The 12041-nt window shown below is 41.1% G+C and overlaps 1 protein-coding gene across 1 annotated transcript in view; it reads left to right on the top strand.

Moving 5' to 3' along the window:
* Positions 1 to 12041, top strand: part of LOC108610191 (uncharacterized) — a 52898-nt gene that overhangs the window by 3273 nt on the left and 37584 nt on the right. The gene's annotated exons all lie outside the window — the stretch shown is intronic.

Here is a 12041-nt window from a genome sequence, read left to right as displayed (position 1 = left end):
TAAATACAGGCAATAATATATAAGAAATATATAAAAAATAAATAAAAATAACAGAAGAGCAAGAAATTTATTTTATAAAGTTTAATTAAAGATATTTTATTAAATTTCATATATTTTACTTTTACCTATTTAATATTTGACGACTGTAATAAGCTAATAGAACTAAAGAAGATAACAACAAGTGAAATATTTCTCTCAGTGTCGGTTCGTTTCATCGAGTTTTAGCCTTTGCTGCCTTTTTTGTTTGCTGTTTGTTTATTTTTGCGCAATGCTCCAATTAAAACTGTGCGCGTTTTAGTTTTTCACGAGCAAAAGTAATTTTACTCGGCTCATTATTCAACTTGAATGGCTGTTTGGGCATTTGAGCAAACGAAAGGCCGTGAAAACTTTTAGCCGAGGCCAATGATAATTATGAAAAATTAATTAGCTGGGCTCAACCATTTTTCGATATGGCCCGCTTACAGATCTTTGATAATTAATGATAGCTGCCCCAGAACTTGGCATTTGGCATTTATTAGATTTGTGTGTTAATCACCTGCACATTCAGAGAGCCAAACTTTGCATTGCTGCTCCACTTTTTGGCCCATTCTGTGGGCCATTCGCAGCATCTGCTGGCCTTTGAACTTTGCCAGCTCTTGAGTAATAGCTAGCGAAAATTTCGTGTACCAGCCTCACATCACTCCGTTAAGTTTTTTGTCTTTCACAGCCCCTGAGCTGGCCTTGCCATTCAACTGTATTCCCATTGTTGGCTCTCGATTCGCCATGGTTCGGTTGAAGCTACGGAAAAGTTTTGCATTTTTATTGTGATTATTTTATGATAGTTTAAGCAGAGACCTTGACAGCCTCATAAAACTTTTGACACGCTCCAAGCTATGTGCGGAGCCCGCATTGAATATCATTCTTCAAAATATGAAAAGGAAAGCTGAATTGTGTGAGTGGCCGGGAAAATGCATTCAGAGCCTCGCATAGCTGTCAATATCAGGTTTTCCCTCTATTACTGGCAACAACTATATCATAAAAGACATAAAAGATTGAATGGACTGAATTGGACTTCCACAAAAGTTGCTACGTTTGCTTCTTGTCAGATCGATCAGAAATCGCAAATTGAAAGGCCAACTTCTGATTTACTCTGAGCACGCCTTCAATAGTTTCTTCCAACTGATTGATTCACAGCCAAAATTTGTGCCGCTGCCTTGACTGAGCTAAGTGAGAGGACCAGCAAAAAGTGTAAAATTATTTCAGCTGCAACTCTGTTAGAACAACATAAGCTTGGCTAAAACTTCGGTGTTTCACAGTATTAAGATTTGGCGCTGAAACTTTGCTGAAATGGCATAATCTTTTTTGGAAGGTTTTATTGGAATTTGCTTAAGTTTGTATATGCCAGAAAGAGAAGTTAAATTGAATTCATTGAATACGAATCACATTTCATTGCTTTCGAATACCCTAGATTATTGAATGATAATTGGGACTGAATAGCCGTTTGTATCCATATATTTTATATATATGTATGTATATATGGATATATTAAACCAATTGAGTTTACCTTCAGCTTTAGCATATAATATGGAGTAAGACAGAAGAGTGAAGGTGTCTGATTTATATATTTTTAGATAAAACTGCTGAATAAATAAAATATTAAGTATCTGACAAAAGTAAGCCGTATTATTAAAATTATTAAAAATACTAACAAATTGTTTGCAGCTCATGAAATCATAAAATTTAGCTTAAATAACGCGTCCTTTTGCATAACTCATATGTGTTGCAATTTAGTAATTTAAAATTGCGGCTGATGGGAGTACGTGGTGCTCCTGGGCGAGTGGTGGAATGGCACTTTGCAGGCAGCATGTGTCGTGCATATTGAGAGGCTCATTAAACTGACAGAGGCCACGGGGAACTATTTGAGCGTACTTACAGCTGGGGCTCACGTAGCCGTCAAGTTGTAAGCCACAGAATATATTGGAATATGTTGTGAAATAAGTTGCTATTATTTTCGTTATCATATCATTAATTTGTCAACTTTGACTAATTAATCGGCCAATTAGTGGTAATGTTATTGCTGCCGACAAGGCAACAAAAGGCGTCTGCAGTCGCTGCTTGCTTTTCTTATTGTTAGGTGATTAAGTTGCAGCCGTGGGTCATGTTGTCAAGGTCGAGGGGGATGCCTGGGAGGGCGTCTGTGCGAATGTGAAAAACAAAGCATACATTTTGGGGCATATTTCACGGGTTGTTAATTCCGGTGCCGGCAGAAGCGAAGGGCTGTCAAAAACAAAGCCCGCCCATGCAGCACCAGCAAAAATGTGAAATGTGTGAAGAGCCAAGGCGTTTTTAATTGAAAATTCATGTGGGCGCCTGCTCAAAGGGCCGACGGATGCACCAAGAGATGCTCAGCTTAAATATTTTGCCTTCGCTGCTTCCGATGGCGCCGCCCTGGACGCCCTGGACGTGAAAAGCTTTTAAGGAGGCGTTGATTGTCCGTGTAATGCATCGTCATGAAAAGCAGGCTAACAAGTTGCGGCCGCCGTCGCGACGTCTCGCTGGCCCGCCAACATTTCTGTGCGCATAATATGCCTGGAGTGCTACACGTTCGTAGGCTGCATCAAGTAGGTCAAAGTGGGCTTAGCGCCGGCAACGACTCTGCGTCGCTAAGTATTTCGCACATTTGTGCGCGGTAAACATATCTGTAAAGTGAAAAGCAAGCACACGCATATCCCCCATGCACATGCTCATAGATTTTTATTGCCATGTTGTGCTGGCAACTCGACTGCATCAAATTCTCGTTTTTGGCCTTTCGGGCGCCGGCTATTCACGTCAAAGTTGCCACTTATTACGCCACTTGCCGCTTGGCTCTCACAATCCGCTCTGCAGAGTGCACTGCAGTGTGATGAGTATGGAATCGTCATTAACCTTGCCTCAAATTTGAATGTGTGCACCGGAATAAGCAGGCGCTGCAATACCCAAAGGTGTGAAGCTATCAGCTATCATGTGTCTTCTCTCTCTCTCTCTCTCTCTCTGATGGATACTACTCGTGTGAGAGTATTTGCTGCAGCTATAAGAATATATAATAATAACATTATTTTGCCTATATTTATACTATTCCAGATGCATTTGTTTGTCATCTGATTTATTTATGCCATAAATTCTAGTTGTTTGGCTACTCAGCATAATTAATAAAATATAGATATATGTAATTATTGGTAGATGACTAGCTTTATATAACTACTACGGTGTAAAGCAAACAGATATAGTATGCCATTTTTTTCCCTCTCTCTCTCTCTCTCCCTGATGGATTCAATTCTTGTTAGAGTTTTTGCTGCAGTTTTCAGAATATATAATAATATTATTATTTTGTTTATCATCAGAAATATATAAGCCATAATCCCTAGTTGCTTGGCTACTCAGTATAATTAATAAAATATCGCAATATGCAAGCATTTAGTAGACGTCTAACTTCTTTTGCACTCAGGCTAACTACGCGTATAATTCAATATTGACGCTGCAAACTAAACAGAAAAGTCGAAAGTTTGAGCGCCGCAGTCGGGCCAAGTTTTCCGTTCGCTCGGCTTCTCTATTCGTGTTGGCGCCATTAATTGCCTGGCCGCCATTCTGGCTGACATGGTGTGTGTAACCTAAGCCGACATGGTCGGCTATTGTTCGTGGCTCGTCTAGTTAAACAAATCAGCGCATTTCATGGCCTCTAATGCAATCAAGCCGAATAATTTTGAGCTCATCGCAGCAGCGATTTGTCATTTCTGTGCCAGTGCATAGCTCTCTATGGGCGCAGAGACGGAGGGGCTGTGGTGTGGCGAGGGGTGCGGTGTGGCGGCGCAACGGTCGCTTGTCGCACTGCTTTGGCATTTCATTTCCATTTTTATGCGCTTGTCGTTCTGGCCGGGGGACTTAAGTGCTGCCATTTGCAGCGGCCGCCTTAGTTGCCATCTCAAATGAGATACACACTCTCATACACTTGTGTATATGTGTATTCGTGTGTGTGTGTGTGTGTGTGTGTGCGCTCCACAACGAACACATGTTGAGATGCTTTTTAGTTGATGGGATTGCTTTAGTTTCGTGCACGTTCTCTTCTCTCAGCCAGCACTCAAATGGCAAAAAGGCTGCAGACTTACACCTTGCTCTAGAAGGCGACGTCATTTCAGATTGTAAAGACTCGGAAGGAATGAGTTGACGAATGGAAACCCAAGTCAATAGGTCTGTAATTATGCCTGGACAATAGCCAGAGTGGAGCACCCAACTCAATTCCTCAAACTATGTTTAGCCAGGCACAGAAATGTAGTCAATTTAATGTCCTATAGATAATGCCGGATTCACGCACAACAAGGCCACGAACACAAACGCAAACACCACAAGCACACATTCACACACAAGCACACATACTTAACATCCATTAAACACTTCATAAAATGGTCATTTCTTGTGCTGTAGCCTTGCCTGGCCTCGCCTCGCCTTGGGGCGCAGTGAATATTTTTCCGTGACGTCTGTTGACTCATTTTATTGTCGCACACTTTTCGGGCCCAGAGCTGTATGCTGTCCATTCGGCTGGCTGCTCATTTACTTTGGTATTTGGTGTTTGTGTTCTTATTTCAGTACAAACAAAATGTGAATCAGTCAATAAATCGATTGCCTGCATTATTTATAATGCCAGAGACACGAAGTGAAAGTTCGGCCCAGCTTAGTTAGTAACGGCCCCCTTGAGGCTCCATGCCCACTCCGTAAGAATCTCGGCCTTCGCCGCTTTTGGCCCTCAATCCGTTTTATGGCTGCCATTGAATTTTATTAATTGTTTTTCCCTTAACTGATTGCTGTCAATTTCATTTTGATTTTCAGCTGACAGGCCAAAGGCAGCGAACCAATCAAAAGGCGGCGTCCCAATCAGCAGCTGACGTTCATTTGTTACTTCAAATTGTCAGTATCGTATAGATTCATCAAGTCTTTGTTTCGATTTCTGCAGCCAATTAAATTTAGATTCACAAAATGAGCATGGGTTAAATCTCTGGCTTCTTAAGTAACTGAAATCAGTGGATCTATAGATTTATAGTTTGTTTGAAGTAAGCCAAGGAACGGAAATTGAAATATGCCTTAATAGCCGTTAGAGTTGAAATATTTTACTTATAAATTTGTGGAAGTCATTATTCAGTTGGCCACGCCCCTGATTTTCTTTAATATCCGTCATATCTTTTCAATTGTCTAGCACAGCAACAATGGTAGTATGGCTTCTGAGTTACCGGGAAATGCATTCTCATTGCTCTCATTCTCATGCCCATTGTGGACCATAGTGGGAAAATCTCGTCACTCTGTATTTTCAGCATATATGCTCCACATTTCAAGGCTCTAGTTTCAAGAGCATCGAAATAGTTTGATCCTCAACTCAATTCTATTCTCAATATACTTAATTCATTTTCGTGAATGAGTATGAGTATTAAGCGAAGTCGAAATTTCATATTTTTTTTCTAGCAGCCGAAACTCAATTTAATATTAAAGGGTATCATCTTTAATATTTAAAATCATTCAAGTAGAACCCAATTAGAGTTTGTTATTATTTAATTTGCGTGCCACAAAATTTTGTTTTCCTTTTTCCTCTCTCTCCTTCTCTCTCTCTCTCTCTCTCTCTCTCTCTAGTTCTTTCTCTCTCTCTGCCTCCCTCCCTCTCTCTGTAGAAGTATATAAATATATTCCAAGTTCTTGGTTAATGGGAAAAGTTTTTGACTGGCCCCACGAGCAGTTGCCATTTTGTAATTGGCTTGCGATAGCCGGGTCAAACAAAATATATAAATTTGTTGTATGTAATAATAAATGAGAGGCAAGAAATATCAGACACTAACCTGTTGTTAGACAATGCGCTGACAATTTGCTGCCCATTTAGTGCTTACAATCTGGAGATAGCATCCTCTGTCCAGCTCAGCTCCTGCAGCCCCATGTCCATGCCATGCATTATGTATGACATGATTGGCATATTTGTGGCGGCATCAAGTGGGATTACGGCCTTGAACTTTTCCTCGACTGGGCGTAGACAAGAGCAGCCATAGTATGTGTCATTGATTTATTGGCTTTTATTCTAGTCTCTCTCTCTCTCTCTCTCTCTCTCTCTCTCTCTCGCACACATCCCCAGTGCCCGAGCTCTGGTGGGAAGTATAAAATTCATTTAAAGTTATTCCTTAGATTTTTGCATACATTACAAAAAGTCTCACGAGGGCATGCTCTAATGCCGGTAACCGTAACGCTACCCGAGTGGGCGTGGCGCACAAAGTTTGCGCGAGCTCAGCAGAAACCGCTCGCATAGCTTATGAGTAAAGTTTTTGTGGCACTTCCAGGGCCGAGCACGTGCATAATTAAACAGTTGCCACGCGACGCAGGAGACAAAAAAATATAATTGATTTTGGAAATGCCACAGAGCGCAGAGCAAAACATAGAGATATATTTTTGGGCTCTCCCGCCCTATGAGGCCGGGAGTTGGGCAAGTCTCGGCACGCTTCAAGGACATTCACCTGGCAGTTTAGCCGGGCTTAATAATGCCCAACAAATTGGCAACGATTGACATAATTTATGGGAAATTCACATTGGCTTAGGTGTGCGCTCCCTTGGGCGCAATAAACATGTGAGCCCAGCCACATGTGGTTGACTACGGATGTACCCTATATTTCAATACTTCCTTTGCAAAAAATTAATTAGCTGGAAAGAGTAAAAACATAAGTATAAAGTTGATTTTTAATTGGATCTTTATAATGTGCCTTTCATATATATAGAGTTATACTTCCTAAATTGACTTCGTGCAGGGTATACAAAAGGCTCTGGTTAGAAGTAGCAGAGATGCGACGTTAAATAGATCCGCAAAACCACACACATGGCACAAGGTCAAAATCCTTTTTATTAAATATAAACAAAAGTGCCCAATCATTCATGGCTTGTTGCTGTGTGCATTGCAGCTACTCAGTAGATTAGCTGGCCCGTCCTTCGGGATGAATCAAAAATTGATCGATTAGCAAATGGGCAAACGTTTTGGCTTTTCCTCACTAGCTCATACTTTCACTCCTACGCTTTCGCATTACGCATTTCGCACAGCTTCTGTTCAAGATATTTGGAGGCATCAAGTGACTAGAGTTGAGTGAGTAAAATTGTGTTTGATAATGGACTAGAATTTTGAGAGAGAGAGAGAGAGAGAGAGAGAGAGAGAGAGTCAATATTTTGTTTCGCTTGACTGTGAGTAGCTTTCTATTTATTACTTATTATTATTACTCATTATTATTCTTACTTCTATTATTACGCAATCATTAGACATTGCATTGCATTCGGTGCGTGTGTCTCTCAGAGCAGTGGGAGCAAGTGAGACGTGTGGAGAGGGCTGTCTTGGCTCTCGTAATCATGGCATCCTTAGCAGACATCATCAGGCATCATCAATTGCAGCCAAGTGAAGCGCCGCCACGCCCACACGCCCACATGCCCACGCACTTAAAGCGATGAACTTTATGTAATTTGATTTAACTGCCTGACAAGTGACGAACAAAGTACGCCGTTTATATTTTTCCTCTGCCCTTTCATTTTATTCATTTATTTTATTATTGCTCTTTTTTTTTTTTTTTTGTTATCAAAATCAATTGCGTTCGGGTTGAGGGTGTTCGCTTGTCGCCTGTTTTGGCTCTCTATTTTTGAGTTTGCAGCATGTTGTTGTTATTTTTGTTGACATTGCTGGCCCAGCCCGCTGCCCGCTGCCCGCTGCCCGCTGCTCCTGCTGTGCCATATTATTGTGCAATGTTCCGGAACGCTGGTTTGTTTCAGCGAAGTGCGCCATAAACAAAAAGCACATAAAACAGCGTCCGAACACGCTCTCGGTGGCTATCTAGCAAATGCTCTACAATGTTAGTCAGATGATTGCGTTGGCCATCTCCAATTTTAGTAACTTAACCAGCCAGCGCCAGAACTAATCGAATCTCCACATAGTATTAGACAGTTGACCAGCTCGGCTTGGCGTTTATTACAAATAAACGAGTCAACATTGTTGGCATCGAAGGGGGCATCCAAAGAGAATGCCCGGATGGATCATGGACTTTAGAAATATGCCAAGCATATGGATGTTTTTTTGCTGTTTTACATATTTACCATAGCCGTGGTTAATTGTGTTGCATAAGGGTGGGAAATGTCAATGGTTTTGTTGCCAAATGATAGATGTAGAGTGTAACTGGGGTAAGTTCTACAATCCTTAAAAAATTTACACCAGTCGGGGAGGGCGCAAGCACAAATAGATTCACACACACACACACACACACGTAAAGATTCACTGCCCTAAACATTTTTAAAAATTTAAAAAGAAGAACGATATCAGGCGAGCATCTTATTTAGGTCGAGGAGCACTCAGGCATAACCGAGAAGTTTCACCCTCGTGTGTGTGTGTGTGAGTTTGTGTGAATGAGTGTGTTGGCCTGGGTGTATTTGTGTGTCAGCCAGGTGACAACCTAAGCTCCTTAGGCTGCTCGAAAGAGCACATCGATACACACACACACAAATCAAGTAGGACAGCTGCCATATGGGAGGGCTTAGATTCTAGAGACGAGCTACCCAAAATACAAAAAAAGAAAAAAAAAAAAAGAAAAGAAATACAAGCTGTCCATACGTTTGCTCGTATGTCTTCTTATACCTATTAGATTCGATTTTTCTCATCGCAGCTTTAGCTCGCTTAAAGCCAAGGCATTTGGCTTAACTGAATTTAGTTTGTGCTTAATTAAGCCATATGGAAGCAGAGTCGTGCATGTTCTATTTGTTAGTCCATTGCCACAGCTAGATTGTGCAGCAAATTGTGTAACTGTCCACGGACGAAGCAAAACAACAACAACAACAGCAACAGCAACAGCAGCAACCATGTACAGCTACACCAGATACACCAGCTGCAACAACAGTCACATCCCATTCGCATTTGTGTCGACTGTGAAACAATTTAGCCAGGCACAGCTCCCCACTCGGAGCAGCAACTGTAGCCGCTAGCTGCTAGGCGTCATCACCACAAATTGTTTACAAAATGTGCCCGTGTCCCTGCACGGCTGTGCTGACGCTGCATTTCACTGTGGAGCAGCATGTAAAATGGCAAGAAGCGAGCGACGAGAAATGTTCAAAATAGCTTAATAATAAAGGAGCCTTTCGTTTCGTTTCGTTTCGTTTCTTTTTGGCTCTCCTGCCGGCCCTCCTTTGCCTCATCAAAATTTCATGCGTTGAAAAATAATTTGTATACCCTGTGCCCCTGTAAAATGGGCAATCGGAGGCATATTGATTTTAGGTAGCTCACTTTGAGTTTTTGAAATGCCTAATTGAGATGTCAAAAAAAATAAAGTTTGAGTAGCGGTGGCTCAATCTGATAGATTGACTAGATAAGATAAAATAATGGAATAAATAATGTAATAATGTAATAATGTTCATGTCATTCCAATGGCAAATTGATGAGCTCAACTGTTGAAATATAGTTCTGTTAAAGAGTTTAGCTCCAGTTTATAATATAATATTATTTTAGGAATTGAGCTCATTTTAAATTCATATACTTCAGGTTTACTTTCCAAGCTTATATAATTATATAAAATAGTTTCACTTTTGGACGTAATATAATATTAAATAAATATATATATCTCATTTTAAATTGACTCCAAGTTTACCTTATTTAAAATAGTTTAACTATCATATTATGAACTTAGCTGAGTTGATTCCAAGTTTACCCTCACTCAGCCCTATAAGAGATAAGAGGAATTGAAGCTCATGCAGAATCTTAATGAATTTATCAACATATTAAATTATATTATATGCATACATGAAGGAATTTGCCGCACGTGTTTCAGACGTGCTACAGGGTGTCTCTGAGTCGCACGATAGCAGAGCTGGCGAGTCGTGTTATCATCGTTGTAATGTTTTTATGTACATACCTTTCCTTGCCTTTTTGCATTTTTATTTTTGTTTATTGCCTCGTCTTGTCCATTTATGCGCATAATTTATGCATAAATTTCAATTTTGGGGCGCTCTCTCAAGTATGCAATGGCAGCCAGCAGCAGCACCCGCCCATAATTGCCCAGGCTCGTCTTCGCCTGCTGCTTCTGCTCCTCTCTTAACTGCCTTTAATTCCCTCAACTAAGCACCCAGCAATAAAATGCTGCCGACATGTCATATGGCGCCCGCTTCGACCGTGCATAACTTAATTATTTAGTTTCAGTTCAAGCGTGATGTATAAAGCTCTTAACTGCAGCAAGGTAAACACACTGACCTGACCTTAAATATCGAGGGTAAACTAATTACAAGTGCAACCTATATGCATATTGATGCTCTGCTGTTCACAGTTTCCATCTAATCAAATTACAAGTTGAATATAGACTGAGGTTCGATCACAATAAAATTCTGAAATGCTCAATAAATCGTGCAATTTAGTCGAAGAGCGTACGAAACTAATTAGAGAAGAATACATTTATTTATTTATACTGACTTAAATGAGCTTATTGCGCTGCAAAACCAAATGAGATTAAAGTTTTATATTGTTCACAGAGTATTGAACTTCGTTACTTATGGGCTCAAGTGGATAACGTGTTTGCTGCTCTGGTAATCGACATTTTAGAAATATTTTCATTCTGAAATTCCGAAATTCTAGGCACGTACGGCTTACTCCACGCTCGCGTCGTGACCCACCAGAAATGCGAGTAATTTATATAGGCAAATATTTGCTGGCTCAAAGGGCGTGTTGGGTAAATGCAGTTAGCCACGCCCACATCAGGTCTACTCCCAGTTTAACCACTCAGGCCTGAGCTCGTTGGCATACTACAACTTCATTAAAATATGGAGAGTTCGAATGGGACTACAGAAAATTCGCATATGCAGCACAATTCGGCTGAGCTCTGGGTCCATGCGTGACATTGTCTCCAGGGAAATACCGGAATATCGAGCGGCATCATGTGTGCCAGTGACACTGTCGAACGTGAGCCACTTCTCTGTTAACTTTAAATTTTAATTGATGACCGCAGCCTGACGCAAAAGTTAATGGAAATCCCCGGCATGACGAGCTGTGAAAATATGCAAAGTGACAGAAGGGCAACGCTGGAGCCGCAGCTGCCCTTCTGCCCGCTAATGCTGATGGATAATTAATTTTTCTCAGCCGTGGGCATGTTTCCCCATCGTTTCACTCACTCTCTCTTTGCCTCTCTCTCTCTCTCTCTCTCTCTCTCTCCCCTGTGTTTTTCTCGCACTTGGCTTTAATGAATTTGCAGCACAATAATTGGATTGTGCCGGGTGAGAGGCTTACTAAAAATAAAATCCACTCAAAAATAGATACAAGAAGAAAGCGTTTTATATATTGAGGCGAATTGAACTGCAAAATTCCCTATGGTTAATTTCAGTGCAAAGGATCCATTCACTCAAGCTGAGTGAGCGATGCTTTTATCACATATTCAGTTTAAGGAATCCAGATAATTTTTAGCATGAATTGGGCTAATTGGCAGAGACCAAAAAAACCATTCATTAGCAGCCTTCGCTTACACAGTTTGTCCAGCACTTCACCCAAGTGAGTCGATCTATTTTGACATTCGGGCTCTAGGGTATTTGGAGTGCCAGCGATGCACGGAATTATGCAAACGCTGCGAAAGCAAAGCAGAAAAGCAAATACCGATTAGCACACAGAGTGCGTAAGCCAACGGCGTTAGGCGGCTCCCGAGAGAAGCTGCGAGCTGGGAGCTGGGAGCTGGTGTTCGGCTCTAACTCGAGCGGCGTTAATGGGTGTCATTACCAGTCGAGCAGCAAAAACTTTTCCCTAGCCTCGCCAGCTCGGCAGGGCACCGCTCTGTGGTGCTATTTACTTTAAATGCTCGTTAGCTCGACATAACCGCCCCATTGCCGTTGTCCTTTGGCAGGATTCGCTTGATAAATATATATATATATTTTTTTGTGTCTATAAAAGATAACAAGGCGTGAATATAATTCCGCAATTAAATGCAGGTGTCTGCAGCAAAAAAAAAAAAAAAAAGAAGATGAATGAAAGCCCAAGCACATTCAACACTTTACATTAGGCCGCATGTTTG

This window comes from Drosophila arizonae, chromosome 3 (assembly GCF_054131065.1).
Source record: "Drosophila arizonae isolate 15081-1271.41 chromosome 3, UAZ_ARI_1.0, whole genome shotgun sequence".
Lineage (NCBI taxonomy): Eukaryota > Metazoa > Arthropoda > Insecta > Diptera > Drosophilidae > Drosophila > Drosophila arizonae.
Note: the sequence above shows the minus strand (reverse complement) of the source record. Positions and strands in the feature narration are given on the sequence as shown.